The following is a 19,105-nucleotide window of genomic DNA, read 5'->3' as shown; positions in this document are numbered from 1 at the left end:
ACAGATTTGCGCAGCCCTGACCCATTTTGTCCGTGAAATGGGGAAGTGGTTCGGTGATGTTTTTTTTTGTCCCTGACCTCAAAAGTGTCACAACGCAGCCCAGTCCGTCAATCACGGCTCCCGAAATAGTCAATTATCTTGATGCAGAAAACAACAGCTGCTTCCCACGCCATGACCAACCCCACCCAGTCAACCCCAGCAGGGACACTGAGCTAAATACAGAGTGCACTGTTCCCCCCAATCCCCTCCCCTCATCCAGGACAGGGGCAGCACAGAGTATAGCTCCCTCTACACTCTGTCCCTGTTAAACACTCCCTCAGGGCTGACCTTCCCACAGTGCCCTTTCCCGCAGCACAGACCCTGCAACAATGGCCGCTCCCTCAGCTCTGACCCTCTGACCCACACTCCTTTGGCATTGAGAGTGCATTGTTGGAAAAGTGCAGCAGGTCAGGCAGCATCCGAGGAGCAGGAGAATCGACGTTCTTTTGGACAGGAGCCCTTCATCGGGAATGAGGCTGGGAACCTCGGGCGTTGGAGACATAAATGGGAGGGGGATGGGGCTAGGGGGCGAAGGTAGCTGAGAGTGCGATAGGTGGATGGAGGTGGGGGTAAAGGTGATAGGTCGGAAGGGAGCAGATAGGTAGGAAGGAAGATGGGTAGGTATGACAGGTCATGAGGGCAGTGCTGAGCTGGAAGGTTGGAATTGGGGTGAGGTGGGTAGTGGGGAAATGATATCTTGGGGTTGAAGGGTTCCAAGGTGGAATAAGGTGGTCTTCCTCCAGGCCCACTCGGATGGTGATGAGTGAGTGGCGATGGAGGAGGCCCAGGATCTGCGTGCAGAGTGGGAGGGGGTGATGTATTCAGCCACAGGATGGTGGGGTTGATTGGTGCAGACGTCCCTGAGATGTTCTCTAAAGCGCTTTAAAGGCGTCCAGTCTCCCCAATGTAGAGGAGACCACATCAGGAGCAACAGATGCAATCAACGATTTGACTTTCTCCCGCTCCCTCAGCGCTGACCCTCCCACAGCACCCGCTCCCTCAGCACTGACCCTCCCACAGCACCCACTCCCTCAGCACTGACCCTCCCACAGCACCCGCTCCCTCAGCACTGACCCTCCCACAGCACCCGCTCCCTCAGCACTGACCCTCCCACAGCGCCCGCTCCCTCAGCACTGACCCTCCCACTGTACCCACTCCCTCAGCACTGACCCTCCCACAGCGTCCACTCCCTCAGCACTGACCCTCCCACAGCGCCCACTCCCTCAGCACTGACCCACCCAGAGCACCCACTCCCTCAGCACTGACCCTCCCACAGCGTCCGCTCCCTCAGCACTGACCCTCCCACAGCACCCGCTCCCTCAGCACTGACCCTCCCACAGCGCCCACTCCCTCAGCACTGACCCTCCCACAGCGCCCACTCCCTCAGCACTGACCCTCCGACAGAGCCCATTCCCTCAGCGCTGACCCTCCGACAGTGCCCGCTCCTTCAGCACTGACCCTCCAACAGTGCCCACTCCCTCAGCAGTGACCCTCCGACAGAGCCCATTCCCTCAGCGCTGACCCTCCGACAGTGCCCGCTCCTTCAGCACTGACCCTCCAACAGTGCCCACTCCCTCAGCACTGCCTCCGACAGCGCCCACTCCCTCAGCGCTGACCCTCCCTCAGCACTGACCCTCCAAGAGTGCCCACTCCCTCAGCACTGACCCTCCGACACCACCCACTCCCTCTGCACTGACCCTCCCGCAGCACCCACTCCCTCAGCACTGACCCTCAGACAGTGCCCACTCCCTCAGCACTGACCCTCAGACAGCACCCACTCCCTCAGCACTGACCCTCCAACAGTTGCCCTTTCGTTCAGTACTGTCTGTTCCCCCTTTCCCAGTTTATAACTGACTCCTTCAAACACTTTTGTCTGTGCTATGGACAGCATCTGTTACTGCTCAGTTCTGCTATCTCCTTTTGCCAAACTTCAAACAAACATGCATTTCATCTTTGGCCCATGAGCTCCTCCTGGTGGTGTGTTTTAGGAATGGCAGAGTCCAAGGTGGTTATTAATTCTTTCGGTCTCACTGATTAGCAGTTTATCTGTATTGACTGGCAGGTTTAAAGTTATCAGACATATCTATATGTTGTAAACTGTCTAGTTAGCTGGGCAGTGTGGTGTGTATTCCCGTTCCCTCATGATGCTGGGGACCTGGGTTTGATCCTGACCTAACCTGCACATCCCTGGACACCACGGGACAATTTAGCATGGCCAATCCACCCGAACCTGCACATCCCTGGGCACTATGGGACAATTTAGCATGGCCAATCCACCCTAACCTGCACATTCCTGGACACTACGGGACAATTTAGCATGGCCAATCCACCCTAACCTGCACATTCCTGGACACTACGGGACAAGTTAACACGGCCAATCCACCCTAACCTGCACATCCCTGGGCACTACAGGACAGTTTAGCATGGCCCATCCACCCTAATCTACACATCCCTGGGCACTACGGGACTATTTAGCATGGCCAATCCACCCTAACCTGCACATCCCTGGGCACTATGGGACAATTTAGCATGGCCAATCCACCCTAACCTGCACATCCCTGGGCACTATGGGACAATTTAGCATGGCCAATCCACCCTAACCTGCACATCACTGGGCCCTATGGGACAATTTAGCATGGTCAATCCACCCTAACCTGCACATCCCTGGGGCACTATGGGACAATTTAGCATGGCCAATCCACCCTAACCTGCACACCTTTGGATTGTGGGTGGAAACCGGAGCACCCCCAGGAAACCCACGCAGACACAAGTGGAAAACGTCAAATTGCATCAGTCTCCTGATGGGCATGATTTTGATTGTCATAAGGTGCTGTGGGTTTTATCAAAACGCCAGAAAGGAATTAAACCAAACACCGGAAAAGACAACGGCCGAGACAGCCCTACAAAGCCCTCCTCACTAACGTCTGGGGGCTAGTGCAAAAACTAGGAGAGATCAGAGTCTAGATCAGAGTTGTGCTGGCCAGGCCAGGCAGTGTCCGAGGAGCAGGAGAATCGACGTTTCGGTCAAGAGCCCTTCATCGGGAATGAAACGGTTAACTTTTGGTGGTCTTGCCAGATGGATACAAAACCATCTCGGGGTTAGGAGACAGAGGGTGGTGGTGGAAGGTTGTTTTTTCAGACAGGAGGCCTGTGACCAGTGGTGGTTGTCATTTCTTTAAATGATTTGGTTGCGAATTTAGGGAGCGTGGTTAGTAAGTTTGCAGACGACACCAAACTTGGTGGCACAGTGGACAGTGAAGGAGGTTACCTCACAATGCAACGGGTCCTTGGTCAGTTGGGTCAACGGGAAGATTGACGTTTCGGGCAAAAGCCCTTCATCAGGAACGTCAAGCAACCAGCCTGAACATTGTCATACTCAGGGAATCATGACCTGATGGACCATCTCCCAGACCGTCCCGTCACCAGCCCTGGGTGCGTCCTGTCCCATCGACAGGACTGACCCAACAGAGATGGTGGTACAGTCAGGAGGGAGTCCGCAACATTGACTCTGGCCCCCACGTGGTTAAACTTGGGCAAGGAAAGATCCTGCTGATGACCACGTGTCGTCCTCCCTCAGCTGATGAATCGACACTCCTCCCTGTTGAATGACCCTTGGAGGAAGTAGTGAGGGTGGGAAGGGACCACAATGTCCTCTGGGTGAGGGGGGAGGGGATTTCAGTGTCCACCACCAAGAGTAGCCCGGCAGCAAGATGACTGATCGAGCTGGCCGGGTCCTAAAGGACGTAGCTGCTCAGCTGGGTCCGTGGCTGGTGGAACCAACAAAGGAGGGAAAACCATATTTGATCTAATCCTTACCAATCTGCCAGCCGCAGATGTCTCTGTCTGTGACAGTATCGACCACCGCGCTGCCCTTGGGGAGACAAAGTTCTGCCTTCACATTGAGAATACCCTCCATCGTGCAGTGCGGCACTATCACTCTGCGAAATAGGACAGACTTCACGAGAGAAGAGGAAAGGACAGCCAACTCCCATTCCTAGACGTGATAGTACAGAGAACACCGAACGGAGAATTCACCACAAGGGTACACAGGAAAACAACACACACAGACCAAGTCCTAAACTATGAAAGTAACCACCCCAACACACATCAGGACACTATTCAAAAGAGCTACAACACACTGCAGTACACCAGAACTGCGAAAAGAGGAAGAGGAACACCTATACAAGGTATTCACCAAAAACGGATACCCGCGCAACAGATGCCTAAGAGATAGACCACGGAACGAGGACATGCCACAACCAAAAGGACTAGCCACACTACCATACATCAGGAGCGTTTCAGAACTGACAGCCAGACTACTGCGACCCTTAGGACTCATAACGGCACACAAACCGACAGCCACGCTCAGACAACAACTCACTAGAACAAAGGACCCGATACCCAACATGAGCAAAACTAATGTAATGTAGTTTACAAAATACCATGCAAGGACTGCACAAAACACTATATAGGACAAACAGGAAGACAGCTAACAATCTGCATACATGAACACCAACTAGCCACGAAACGACACGACCAGCTATCCCTAGTAGCCACACACTCAGACAACTTGCAACATGAATTCGACTGGGAAAACACTACTATCATAGGGCAAGCCAGACAGAGAACAGCCAGGGAATTCCTAGAGGCATGGCATTCATCCACAAACTCCATCAACAGACACATCGACCTGGACCCAATATACCAACCACTACAGCGGACAGCTGAAACTGACACCCGGAAGCGGCAAGGACAGACCACTATAAATACCGGAAGAAACATCAAAGAAGCGCTTCGCAGGAGGCTCCAGAGCACTGATGATGTCTCCTAGCCAGGGGACGAAACGTTTGCAACAAAAACTTCCAGCTCGGCGAACAGAACCACTACAACAAGCACCCGAGCTACAAATCTTCGCACAAACTTTGAGGACAGACTTCAAACAGATCTAGCAGCTCAAGACTGGGCATCCATGAGGCGCTATGGGCCACACCAACAACAGCAGAACTGTACTCCAGGACGATCTGTAACCTCATGGCTCGGCATATCCCCCACTCCACCATTCCCACCAAGCTAGGGGATCAACCCTGGTTCAATGGGGAGTGCAGGAGGGCACCAGGGCGTACCTAAAGATGAGGTGAAGCCACCAAACAGGACGGCTGGCACGCCAAACGGCAAGTGATGGACAGAGCTAAGCGATCCCAAGGCCAACGGATCAGACCTAGGCTCTGCAGTCCTGCCCCATCCAATGGGGAACGGTGGTGGGCCATTAAACAATTCACTGGAGGAGGAGGCTTCACAACTATCCCCCCTCCTCAATGATGGGAGAGCCCAGCACATCGGGGCAAAAGATAAGGCTGAAGCTTTGGCAGCAATCTTCAGCCGAAAGTGCTGAGTTGATGATCCATCTTGGTCTCCTCCAATGATTGGGGAAAGTGAGGACTGCAGATATTGAAAAATGTGTTGCTAGAAAAACGCAGCAGGTCAGGCAGCATCCAAGGAACAGAAAATTCGACCTTTCGGGCCAACATCACAGATGCCTCAGGCTTCAGCCAGTCTGATTCACCCCACGTGAAACAGTTGGAGACACTGGGGACTGCAAAGGCGATGGGCCCTGCCAACATCGCGGCAATGGGACTGAAGACTTGTGCTCCAGAACTTGCTGCTCCCCAGAGCGAAGCTGTTCAGGAACAGTTACATCCACTCAGCGATTGGGCAGTTGCCCCAGGTCCGTCCTGGACACGAGAAAAGGCAAGATAAATCCAACATGATCAATTCCCCCGCTCCATCTCCATCATCAGTAAAGCGATGGAAGGTGCCACCAACAGAGCAATCCGGCAGTACCTGCTCAGAAATAACCTGCTCAGTGATGCCCAGTTTGGGTTCCCACCAGGGGGTCACTCAGCTCCTGACCTCATTAGTTCAAACCTGGACAAAAGGAGCTGAAATCCAGAGGGAAGGTGAGAGTGACAACTGTTGACATCAAGAGTGCATTCGACCGAGTGTGGCATCAAGGAGTCCCGGCTAGCCCTGGGGATCTGCCAGAACTTTACAGTGGCCTCCAACACTCTATCTTTTATCTGTAAAAGGGTCTTCCTTGAATTGATTTGATTGGAGTCATTATTGTCCCAAGATACAGTGAAAAGTACTGTTTCGCGTGCTATACAGACATACCGTGTGTGACGTAAGTACCCAAGGTAACAGGACCCCAGCATGTCCCGTCATTATCAAAGCTCTTTAATGTCTCTCTGTCTCAAGACATCCTTTCCCCTCGAAGATTGCTAGGCAGGGGTTAACTTGAAGAAAGCGAGGACTGCAGATGCTGGAGATCAGAGTTGAGAGTACGTTGCTGGAAAAGCGCAACAGGTTAGGCAGCATCCCAGGAGCAGGAGAATCAACGTTTCAGGCAAGAGCCCTTCATCGGGAATTAGATTAGATTCCCTACAGTGTGGAAACAGGCCCTTCGGCCCAACTAGTCCACACCGACCCTCCGAAGAGTAACCCACCCAGACCCATTTCCTTCTGACTAACGCACCTCACACTATGGGACAATTTAGCATGGCCAATCCATCCTAACCTGCACATCCCTGGGCACTATGGGACAATTTAGCATGGCCAATCCACCCTAACCTGCACATCCCTGGGCACTATGGGACAAGTTAGCATGGCCAATCCACCCTAACCTGCACATCTCTGGGCACTATGGGACAATTTAGCATGGCCAATCCATCCTAACCTGCACATCTCTGGGCACTATGGGACAATTTAGCATGGCCAATTCACCCTAACCTGCACATCCCTGGGCACTATGGGACAATTTAGCATGGCCAATCCACCCTAACCTGCACATCCCTGGGCACTATGGGACAATTTAGCATGGCCAATCCACCCTAACCTGCACATCCCTGGGCACTATGGGACAATTTAGCATGGCCAATCCACCCTAACCTGCACATCCCTGGGCACTATGGGACAATTTAGCATGGCCAATCCACCCTAACCTGCACATCCCTGGGCACTATGGGACAATTTAGCATGGCCAATCCACTCTAACCTGCACATCCCTGGGCACTATGGGACAATTTAGCATGGCCAATTCAGCCTAACCTGCACATCTTTGGACTGTGGGAGGAAACCGGAGTACCCGGAGGAAACCCATGCAGACACGGGGAGAATGCACAAGCTCCACCCGGACAGTCGTCTGAGGCTGGAATCGAACCTGGGACCCTGGTGCTGTGAGGCAGTGGTGCGCCACCGTGCCACCCCGCGGTTAACTTGAGGTGGGCTTGCCAATTGGATACAAAACTGTCTCGAGGTTAGGAGACAGAGAGTGGGGGTGGAGGGTTGTTTTTCAGACCGGAGGCCTGTGACCGGCGGTGTCCCACAGGGATCGGTGCTGGGTCCCCCTGCTGTTTGTCGTTTATTGAAACGATTTGGTTGAGAATTTAGGGAAGATGGTTGGTAAGTTTGCAGATGACACCAAACTTGGTGGCACAGTGGACAGTGAAGGAGGTTACCTCACAGTACAACAGGACCTTGATCAATTGGGTCAATGGGCTGAGAGTGGCAGGTGGAGTCTAATTTGGATAAATATGGTTTTGCATTTTGGACAAACGAACCAGGACTTATACAATTAATGGTCGGGCCCTGGTTGGCGTTGTAGAGCAGAGAGACCGAGGGGCTCAGGTACATAATTCTTTGAAGTTTGCGTCACAGGGTGGTTAAGGAGGTGTTTATAACACGCTTGCCTTCATTGCTCAGACCTTTGAGTACAGGAGTTGGGGACGTCATGTTGGGGTTGTACAGGACATTGGTGAGGCCTCGTCTGGAGAACTGTGTCCAGTTCTGGTCGCCCTGTTACAGGAAGGAGGTTATTAAACTGGAGAGGGGGCCAGAAGAGATTTACCAGGATGCTGCCAGGACTGGAGGGTTTGAGTTATATGGAAAGGCTGAGACATTTGTCACTGGAGTGTCGGAGGTTGAGGGGTGAAATTATAGAGGGGCACAGCTAGGGTGAATAGCAAAGATCGTTTCCCGAGGATAGAGGAGTTCAGAACGAGCAAGAATGGTTTTAAGGTGAGAGCAGAGGGATTTAGAGGCATAAAGATGTCCAACTCAGAAACAGACCCTTCAACCCCTACTCGTCCATGCTGACCAGATATCCCAACCTAATCTAGTCCCATTTGCCAGCACTTGGCCCATATCCCTCTAAACCCTTCCTGGTCCCCATCAAGATGCCTTTTAAACGCTGTCATTGTACCAGCCTCCACCACTGCTATCTTTCCCATCTCACCCTAAACTTATGCCCTCTAGTTCTGGTCTCCCCCACCCCAGGGAAAAGACCTTGCCTATTTACCCTATCCATACCCCTCATGATTTTATAAACCTCTGTATGGTCACCCCTCAGCCTCTGACACTCCAGGGAAAACAACTCAACTCAAAGCCTATTCAGTCTCTCCCCGTAGCTCAGATCCTCCAACCCGGCAGCATCCTTGTAAATCTTTTCTGAACCCTTTCAAGTTTCACAACATCTTTCCGATAGGAAGGAGACCAGAATTGCACGTAATATTCGAACAGTGGCCTAACCAATGTCCTGTACAGCCGCAACATGACCTCCCAACTCCTGTACTCAATACTCTGACCAATAAAGGAAAGCATACCAAACGCCGCCTTCACTATCCTATCTACCTGCGACTCCCACTTTCAAGGAGCTATGAACCTGCACTCCAAGGTCTCTTTGTTAAGCAACACTCCCTAGGACCTTACCATTAAGTGTATAAGTCCTGCTAAGATTTGCTTTCCCAAAATGCAGCACCTCGCATTTATCTGAATTAAACTCCATCTGCCACTTCTCAGCCCATTGGCCCATCTGGTCCAGATCCTGTTGTAATCTGAGGTAACCCTCTTCGCTGTCCACTACATCTCCAAGTTTGGTGTTATCTACAAACTTACTAACTATATCTCTTATGGTCACATCCAAATCATTTATATAAATGATGAAAAGTAGAGGGCCCAGCACTGATCCTTGTGGCACTCCACTGGTCACAGGCCTCCAGTCTGAAAAACAACCCTCCACCACCACCCTCTGTCTTCTACCTTTGAGCCAGTTCTGTATCCAAATGGCTAGTTCTCCCTGTATTCCATGAGATCTAACCTTGCTAATCAGTCTCCCATGGGGAACCTTGTCGAACGCCTTACTGAGGTCCACATAGATCACATCTACTGCTCTGCCCTCATCAATCCTCTTTGTTACTTTCTCAAAAAACTCAATCAAGTTTGTGAGACATGATTTCCCACACACAAAGCCATGTGGACTATCCCGAATCAATCCTTGCCTTTCCAAATACATGTACATCCTGTCCCTCAGGATTCCCTCCAATAACTTGCCCACCACTGATATTAGGCTCACTGGTCTATAGTTCCCTAACTTGTCCTTACCGCCCTTCTTAAACAGTGACACTACATTTACCAACCTCCAGTCTTCCAGCACCTCACCTGTGACTATCGATGATACAAATATCTCAGTAAGAGGCCCAGCAATCACTTCCCTGGCTTCCCACAGAGTTCTGGGGTACACCTGATCAGGTCCTGGGGATTTATCCGCCTTTACCCATTTCAAGACATCCAGCACTTCCTCCTCTGCAAGGATTTCAAGATCTCACCATCTATTTCCCTACAGTCTATATCTTCCATGTCCTTTTCCCCAGTAAACACTGATGCAAAATATTTGTTTAGAATCTCCCCCGTGTCTTAAGGTTCCACACAAAGGCTGCCTTGCTGATCTTTGAGGGGCCCTATTTGTTCTCTAGTTACCCTTTTGTCCTTAATGTATTCCTTTGGATTCTCCTTAACTCTATTTGCCAAACCATCTCGTGTCCCCGTTTGTCCCTCCTGATTTCCCTCTGAATTTTTACTCCTACTGCCTTTATACTCTTCTAAGGATTCACTCGATCTATCCTGTCTATACCTGACATATGCTTCCTTCTTTTTCTTAACCAAACCCTCAATTTCTTTCGTCATCCAGCATTCCCTATACCTACCAGCCTTCCCTTTCACCCTGACAGGAATATACTTTCTCTGGATTCTCGTTATCTTATTTCTGAAGGCTTCCCATTTTCCAGCCGTCCCTTTACCTGTGAACATCTGCCCCCAATCAGCTTTTGAAAGTTCTTGCCTAATCCCGTCAAAATTGGCCTTTCTCCAATTTAGAACTTCAACTTTTAGATCTGGGTCTATCCTTTTCCATCACTATTTTAAATCTAATAGAATTATGATCGCTGGCCCCAAAGTGCTCCCCCGCTGACACCTCAGTCACCTGCCCTGCCTTATTTGCACCTTCTCTAGTAGATACATCCACATACTGAATCAGAAAATTGTCTTGTTCGCACTTAAGAAATTCCTCTCCGTCTAAACCCTTATGACTATGGCAGTCCCAGGCTATGTTTGGAAAGTTAAAATCCCCTACCATAACCACTCTATTATTCTTACAGATAGCTGAGATCTCCTTACAAGTTTGTTTCTCAGTTTCCCTCTGACTATTGGGGGGTCTATAATACAATCCCAATCAGGTGATCATCCCTTTCTTATTTCTCAGTTCCACCCAAATAACTTCCCTGGATGTATTTCCGGGAATATCCTCCCTTGGCATAGCTGTAATGCTATCCCTTATCAAAATCACCACTCCCCCCTCCTCTCTTGCCTCCCTTTCTATCCTTCCTGTAGCATTTGTATCCTGGAACACTAAGCTGCCAGTCCTGCCCATCCCTGAGCCATGTTTCTGTAATTGCTATGATATCCCAGTCCCACGTTCCTAACCATGCCCTGAGTTCATCTGCCTTCCCTGTTAGGCCTCTTGCATTGAAATAAATGCAGTTTAATTTATCAGTCCTACCTTGTCCCTGCCTGCCCTGACTGTTTGACTCGCTTCTGTTCTCAACTGTACCAGTCTCAGACTGATCTCTTTCCTCACTATCTCCCTTAGTTCCGCCACCCTCCCCGTCACCCCCAACTTACTAGTTTAAATCCTCCCGAGCAGCTCTAGCAAATCTCCCTGCCAATATATTAGTCCCCTTCCAAGTCAGGTATAATCTATCCTTCTTATACAGGTCACTTCTACCCCAGAAGAGATTCCAATGATCCAAAAATGTGAATCCTTCTCCCATACACCAGCTCCTCAGCCCATGCATTCATCTGCTCTATCCTTCTATTCCTGCCCTCACTAGCTCGTAGCACTGGGAATAATCCAGATATTACTACTCTTGAGGACCTCCTTTTTAAAATTCTGCCTCACTTTCTATATTCTCCCTTCAGAATCTCCTCCTTTTCCCTTCCAATGTCATTGGTTCCAATGTGTACAATGACCTCCTGGTGGTCCCTCTCCCCCGTGAGAACATTCCGCACCCTCTCTGAGACATCCTTGACCCTGGCACCAGGGAGGGAACACACCATTCTGATTTTTCGCTGCTGGCCACAGAAACGTCTGTCTGTGCCTTGGACTGGAGATCCCCCCCGAATACAATCGATCGCTTGGAACCCAACGTACCCCTCATTGCATCAGAGCCCGTCTCAATACCAGGAACATGGCTGTATGTGCTACATTCCCCTGAGAATCCATCACCCCCTTCATTTTCCAAAACAGCGTACCTGCTTGAAATGGGGACAGTCACAGAAGACTCCTGCATTACCTGCCCATCTCTCTCTTACCTTTCCTGGAGTTAGCCCATCCGTGTGACTGTATCCATGGCGTTTCTCCCTTCCTGTAACTGCCATTCATCACACCCCCTTACTCTTATAAATTCTTCATTGCCTGTTACTGTCTCTCCAACCGATCCATTCGTTCTGACAGGATTTGCAACCAATGACATTTATTGCAGATATAATCCTCAGTAACCCGTAAATTCTCCCGAAACTCCCAAATCCAACAAGAAGAGCATATCTCTCTACTGAAGGCCATTTTTGCACCTTCACAATCTACGGTCCCAGAAAATAGCACTGCCTGATTTCTCTACAAAACACTGCTCCCGGCTAACTTAATACTTACAGCTTATATTGTTAAGTTTAATCAGGAGATATATCTCAATAAAACGTATAATCAAGAAAGAACCCACTCTATTCACTACTGCAGACTTATTGTAAGGCCACATTTAAAATATTAATTCATCTGTTTCTGTACTGTGACCTCTCCCAAACAGGTTCCTCCAAGATCAGTTGTGAATTTTGGTGTTTGTTAATTATCCCAGACACACTCCAATGTCCAGCGATACATGAATTCCAACAGCAAAGGCAGTAACTGTGCACGTTCACTGCTGTGTCGGGGAGCAGTGTGGATTTCTTTCTCTCTCTCTCTCTCTCTCTCCTGCACATCTAACCTTGCTAACCAGTCTCCCATGGGGAACCTTGTCGAACGCCTTACTGAAGTCCATATAGATCACATCTACCTCTCTGCCCTTATCAATCCTCTTTGTTACTTCTTCAAAAACCTTCATCAAGTTTGTGAGACATGATTACCCACACACAAAGCCATGTTGACTATCCCGAATCAGTCCTTGCCTTTCCAAATACATGTATATTAATTTACAGATCATGGATAGAGACAGATTATGTAAACACTGCTGGATAATGCAGAGATCAGCCAGAATTCTTCAAGATTAAACGGCGATCAGGAAGGAAGACAGAATTAATAACTACCTCAGAACCTGTAATTCCTAAAATACACCACAGGGAGGAGCACTCTGACATTGCCAGCTCCTGTGGCGCTGATCTCTGACAGTGTGTGTGTTCCCTCAGCGCTGACCCTCCCACAGCACCCGCTCCCTCAGCACTGACCCTCCCACAGCACCCGCTCCCTCAGCACTGACCCTCCCACAGTGCCCACTCCCTCAGCACTGACCCTGCAACAGTGCCCGTTCCCTCAGCACTGACCCTGCGACAGTGCCCACTCCCTCAGCACTGACCCTGCGACAGTGCCCACTCCCTCAGCACTGACCCTGCAACAGTGCCCGTTCCCTCAGCACTGACCCTGTGACAGTGCCCACTCCCTCAGCACTGACCCTCCGACAGTGCCCGCTCCCTCAGCACTGACCCTGCAACAGTGCCCGTTCCCTCAGCACTGACCCTGCGACAGTGCCCACTCCCTTGATGTAGACCTCCTACAGTGCCCACTCCCTCAGCACTGACCCTCCGACAGTGCCCGCTCCCTCAGCACTGACCCTGCAACAGTGCCCGTTCCCTCAGCACTGACCCTGCGACAGTGCCCACTCCCTCAGCACTGACCCTCCGACAGTGCCCGCTCCCTCAGCACTGACCCTCCAATAGTGCCCACACACTCAGCACTGACCCTCCGACAGTGCCCGCTCCCTCAGCACTGACCCTCCAATAGTGCCCACACACTCAGCATTGACTCTCTGACAGTGCCTGCTCCCTAAGCGCTGACAGTGCGACAGTGTGACGCTCTGACAGTACACAGAGAGAAACACTGTCACAGCTCCTTGTCTCGATATGGTACTCTCCATCTGTTCTGTTTTCACACTCAGTTCTGAGCCCTCCATTGTGTAGGCAAAATGGTTTCATAGAATATTAAATTGTCATGAGGAACACGGAGCTGAGGGGAATGCAAATTTTCTGTTCAATGGGTTGGTTGTATTTAGTGCACTAATGACTTACTCACAGCACCAGTCAGTGTACAGATATCTCCCTGAGAGAGAGAAGGGACTGAGAGACACCAGTCAGTGTACAGATATCTCCCTGAGAGAGAGGGGGGACTGAGAGACACCAGTCAGTGTACAGATATCTCCCTGAGAGAGAGCGGGGACTGAGAGACACCAGTCAGTGTACAGATATCTCCCTGAGAGAGAGGGGGGACTGAGAGACACCAGTCAGTGTACAGATATCTCCCTGAGAGAGAGCGGGGACTGAGAGACACCAGTCAGTGTACAGATATCTCCCTGAGAGAGAGAGGGGGGAGAGAGTGGCAGCTGGATGAAATCAGTCAGTGCATGTTTCGTGGTTATCCACGTTCACTCCAAGTGACCAAAGTGACAATTTGTGTACACAGGTCCCAGCACCCAATGTGAGCTAACGTTTTGCAGAGAGTGTGGAAGGTTTGTACTCTGACTGACAGTGACTTAAGCATTTTGGTGGGTCAAACCAGAGCAGGACCTACACAGTCAATGGTAGGGCCCTGGAGAGTGTTACAGAACAAAGCGACCTAAGAGTACATGCTTGTGTTCATCAGTCTGAGCACTGAGGAGTTTGGGACATGGTGTTGCAGCTAGACAAAGATGTGTGAGACTCCCATCTGTGTGCCGTCCTGCTCACCCTAACATAGAAAGGATATTATTAAACTCGAAAGGGTGCAGAGAAGATGGACGAGGGTCAGAACTGGACTGGACGGTTTGCGTTATAAGGAGAGACTGGATAGTCTGGGACTTTTCTCACCCTGGAGTATAGGAGACTGGGGGGGGTGACCTTACTGAGACGTATAAAATCATGAGAGGCATGGATAAGGTAGATAGCAGACAGCTTTTCCCCAGAGTCTAAAACAGGGAGGCATAGGGTTAAAGTGAGAGGGGAGAGGTACAAATGGGTCGAGAGGGGGAAGTGTTTTCACACACAGGGTAGTGAGTGTCTGGAACAGTACTGGTGAAGGCTGGTACAATTTAAGAAACACTTCGATAGGTACATGAATAGGATAAGCTACTGATCATGATGGATGGTGAAAAGCGTGCGGCGTGCACACATCAGGCCAAAGGGCCAGTTTCCACGCCCTAGGCCTCTATGACTCCAATGGTGTATCAATGACTATCTTGGCTCTCTGTCCGTTTCATGTCACTCAGCTGTGTCACTCCACTGGACTTCGGTGGCTGTTGTTTCACTGACGAACTAGTAGTATGGCTACAGTGTGATTTGTAGGCAGAGAATTCGACAGGCTCCTCATTTCGCCTGATCGCAGTCCCACCCCGTCTCCTTTAGACTGGGGCTCACGGTCCAGTCCTTTCATAGAATGCCTACAGTGTGGAAGCACAGGCCTTAGGCCCAACAAACTCTCTGAAGAGTATCCCACCCAGACCCATTCCCCTAGCCTATGAGTCTACATTTAACTCTGACTAATGCAGCTAACCTACACATCCCTGGGCACTATGGGACAACTTAGCATGGCCAATCCACCCTAACCTGCACATCCCTGGGCACTATGGGACAATTTAGCATGGCCAATCCACCCTAACCTGCACATCCCTGGCACTATGGGACAATTTAGCATGGCCAATCCACCCTAACCTGCACATCCCTGGGGCACTATGGGACAATTTAGCATGGCCAATCCACCCTAACCTGCACATCCATGGACACCACGGGACAACTTAGCATGGCCAGTCCACCCTAACCTGCACATCCCTAGACACTACGGGACAATTTAGCATGGCCAATCCACCCTGACCTGCACATCCCTGGGCACTACGGGACAATTTAGCATGGCCAATCCACCCTAACCTGCACATCCCTGGACTGTGTGAGGTAACCGGAGCACCCAGTGAAAACCCACGCAGACACGGGAGGTGAATGTGCCAACTCCACACAGACAGTCACCCCCTAGGGAGGAATCGAACCTGGGTCCCTGTCACCAGGAGGCAGCGATGTCACCCATTCCTTTCTCTGTATTGCCCACGTGCATGCGCATCCTCCCAGGATCTCTGCAATCCTGACCGCCTCTGATCCCTGACGTTCCGCCATTGGTGGCCGTGCTTTCAGCTGCCTATAGGAGGCGCTAGGCTATGGAAGTCCCTCGCCAAACCTCCCCAAGGGCAGACACAAGCCTGTCCTGGCATAACCGTTGTATTTCTCTGGCTCAGCTCCATATCTAGCAACACTAGATAAACAGTGTTTCACAGATAAGAGCCCGATATGTTTTGTTTTTGGCTTCAAGCCCTGTCGAACAGGAATGGCCTTTGCACTATCCTGTGCCTGTTTCTGATATCACTGCACGTGGCCCGACTCTGCATTTGCATTAATTACAGCTTCCCGCGGTGCAGCGAGTGGACATTTCGCTCTGTTGGAAGCGCTATATAAATGCACTGGGCTTCCATTTGTTCCCAGGGCCGGTGGGGCCACAGGGGTAGAGGTGATGGGTTTGGGAAGGTGCTGTATAAGGAGTCTCACTGCAGTGGGTCTTGTAGTCGGTACACCCAGCTGCGACTGGGGGGAGGGGGGTGTTTGTGGGTGTGGTGCCAATCAAGTGGGGGGCTGCTTTGTCCCTGGACGGTGTCGAGCTTCTCGAGTGTTGTCGGAGCTGCCCCCCCACCCCCGTCCAGGGGCGAGTGGGGAGTATTCCCTCACCCTCCTGACTCCTGCCTTGTCGTTGGTGGGACAGGCTTTGGGGCAGGGGGGTTGGGTCAGGAGGGGAGTTACTCGCTGCAGGATTCCCAGCCTCTGACCTGCTCTTGGAGCCGCTGGGTATATATGGGGCTGGGTCCAGTTCAGTTTCTGGGCAACGGGAACCCCCAGGATGTTGATAGTGAGGGGATTCAGTGATGGTAACACCATTGAACATCAAGAGGGTGATGGTTAGATTCTCTCTCAATGGGAACCCCCAGGATGTTGATAGTGGTGGGATTCAGTGATGGTAACACCATTGAACGTCAAGGGGGCGATGGTTAGATTCTCTCTCAATGGGAACCCCCAGAATATTGATAGTGGGGGAATTCAGTGATGGTAACACCATTGAACATTAAGGGGCGATGGTTAGATTCTCTCTCAATGGGAACCCCCAGGATGTTGATAGTGGTGGGATTCAGTGATGGTAACACCATTGAACGTCAAGGGGGCGATGGTTAGATTCTCTCTCAATGGGAACCCCCAGAATATTGATAGTGGGGGAATTCAGTGATGGTAACACCATTGAACATTAAGGGGCGATGGTTGGATTCTCTCTCAATGGGAACCCCCAGGATGTTGATAGTGGGGGGATTCAGTGATGGTAACACCATTGAATGTCAAGGGGGTGATGGTTAGATTCTCTCTCAATGGGAACCCCCAGGATGTTGATAGCGAGGGGATTCAGTGATGGTAACATCATTGAACATCAAGGGGGCGATGGTTAGATTCTCTCTCAATGGGAACCCCCAGGATGTTGATAGTGGGGGGATTCAGTGATGGTAACACCATTGAGCGTCAAGGGGATGATGGTTGGATTCTGTCTGGATGGAAATGATCATTCGTTATTGAGCTACCCCTACGTAACCCTATATATAAATTTAGACGTCGTTATCCCATAATCAGTCATATACATCACCCGAATTCCCTGTACGTTGGTAGGTCTGGCTTCCATTGGCCAGATTTTGAATTGAAATTTGTTTTTAAGGTGACATTCCTCCAGGGAAGTAGAGGGACTGGGTGAAACCAGGACGGTTCACCTCAGAGTGAAGAAGGTTAAGGAGGGCGGGAGACCGTGATTTGAGATTTTCCCAATCATGAGGAATGGTGGGGAAGGGGTTGGATGAATGAATTTGTCGCACAATGGGTTGTCAGAGTCAGGGCCAAGAGAGGAGTGGATTCAACAGGAATGTTCCGAATTTGGGAATCCTCTGACGAGGGGGAGCTTTTGAAAGGGGGTGGGGGAAGAGCTGGGGGAAATGAGACAAATTTAACACCGGCTAATGACCAGGCCCTGCACTGAGCACTTTCACCTCCCTCTGTCCCTGTGGGCTATGCGCCCAGTACCTGTGCTGCTGTTCAGGAAGACACCAGAAAGCCTTCCGAAACAGGAGGGAGAAAGAAAGGACCCCAGGTGAGACTAAGGCTCTGAAATTTTTCTGGAATGAGGTGGATTCAGGGGAGAACATGGGGACTGAGTTGGGTGGTCCCATCCAATGCCAGAAGGGCTGAATGGCCTACTCCTTTTTTTCTCTGCATTTCAATCCAGGGACGGAAGGGGGAGCTGGGGACAAACAGGGACCGGCTTTTTAAGAGGGAAATCAGGAGGGCAAAAACGGGGACATGAGATAGCACTGGCAAATAGGGTTAAGGAGAATCCGAAGAGTTTTTACAAATACATTAAGGACAAAAGGGGTAACTAGGGAGAGAATAGGGCCCCTCAAAGATCAGCAAGGCGGCCTTTGTGTGGAGCCGCAGGAGATGGGGCAGATACTAAACAAGTATATTGCATCAGTGTTTACTGGGGAGAAGGATATGGAAGATATAGACTGTAGGGAAATAGATGGTGACATCTTGCAAAATGTCCAGAATACAGAGGAGGAAGTGCTGGATGTCTTGAAATGGGTAAAGGCGGATAAATCCCCAGGACCTGATCAGGTGTACCCCAGAACTCTGTGGGAAGCTAGAGAAGTGATTGCTGGGCCTCTTACTGAGATATTTGTATCATCGATAGTCACAGGTGAGGTGCCGGAAGACTGGAGGTTGGCAAACGCGGTGCCACTGTTTAAGAAGGGTGGTAAGGACAAGCCAGGGAACTATAGACCAGTGAGCCTGACCTCGGTGCTGGGCAAGTTGTTGGAGGGAATCCTGAGGGACAGGATGTACATGTATTTGGAAAGGCAAGGACTGATTCGGGATAGTCAACATGGCTTTGTGTGGGAAATCATGTCTCACAAACTTAAGATTGAGTTTTTTGAGGAAGTAACAAAGAGGATTGATGAGGGCAGAGCAGTAGATGTGATCTATATGGACCTCAGTAAGGCGTTCGACAAGGTTCCCCATGGGAGACTGATTAGCAAGGTTAGATCTCATGGAATACAGGGAGAACTAGCCATTTGGATACAGAACTGGCTCAAAGGTAGAAGACAGAGCATGGTGGTGGAGGGTTGTTTTTCAGACTGGAGGCCTGTGACCAGTGGAGTGCCACAAGGATCGGTGCTGGGCCCACTACTTTTCATCATTTATATAAATGATTTGGATGTGAGTATAAGAGGGACAGTTAGTAAGTTTGTAGATGACACCAAAATTGGAGGTGTAGTGGACAGTGAAGAGGGTTACCTCAGATTACAACAGGATCTGGACCAGATGGGCCAATGGGCTGAGGAGTGGCAGATGAAGTTTAATTCAGATAAATGGAGGA

Source organism: Hemiscyllium ocellatum, chromosome 50, assembly GCF_020745735.1.
Source record: "Hemiscyllium ocellatum isolate sHemOce1 chromosome 50, sHemOce1.pat.X.cur, whole genome shotgun sequence".
In the NCBI taxonomy this organism is placed as follows: domain Eukaryota; kingdom Metazoa; phylum Chordata; class Chondrichthyes; order Orectolobiformes; family Hemiscylliidae; genus Hemiscyllium; species Hemiscyllium ocellatum.
Note: the sequence above shows the minus strand (reverse complement) of the source record.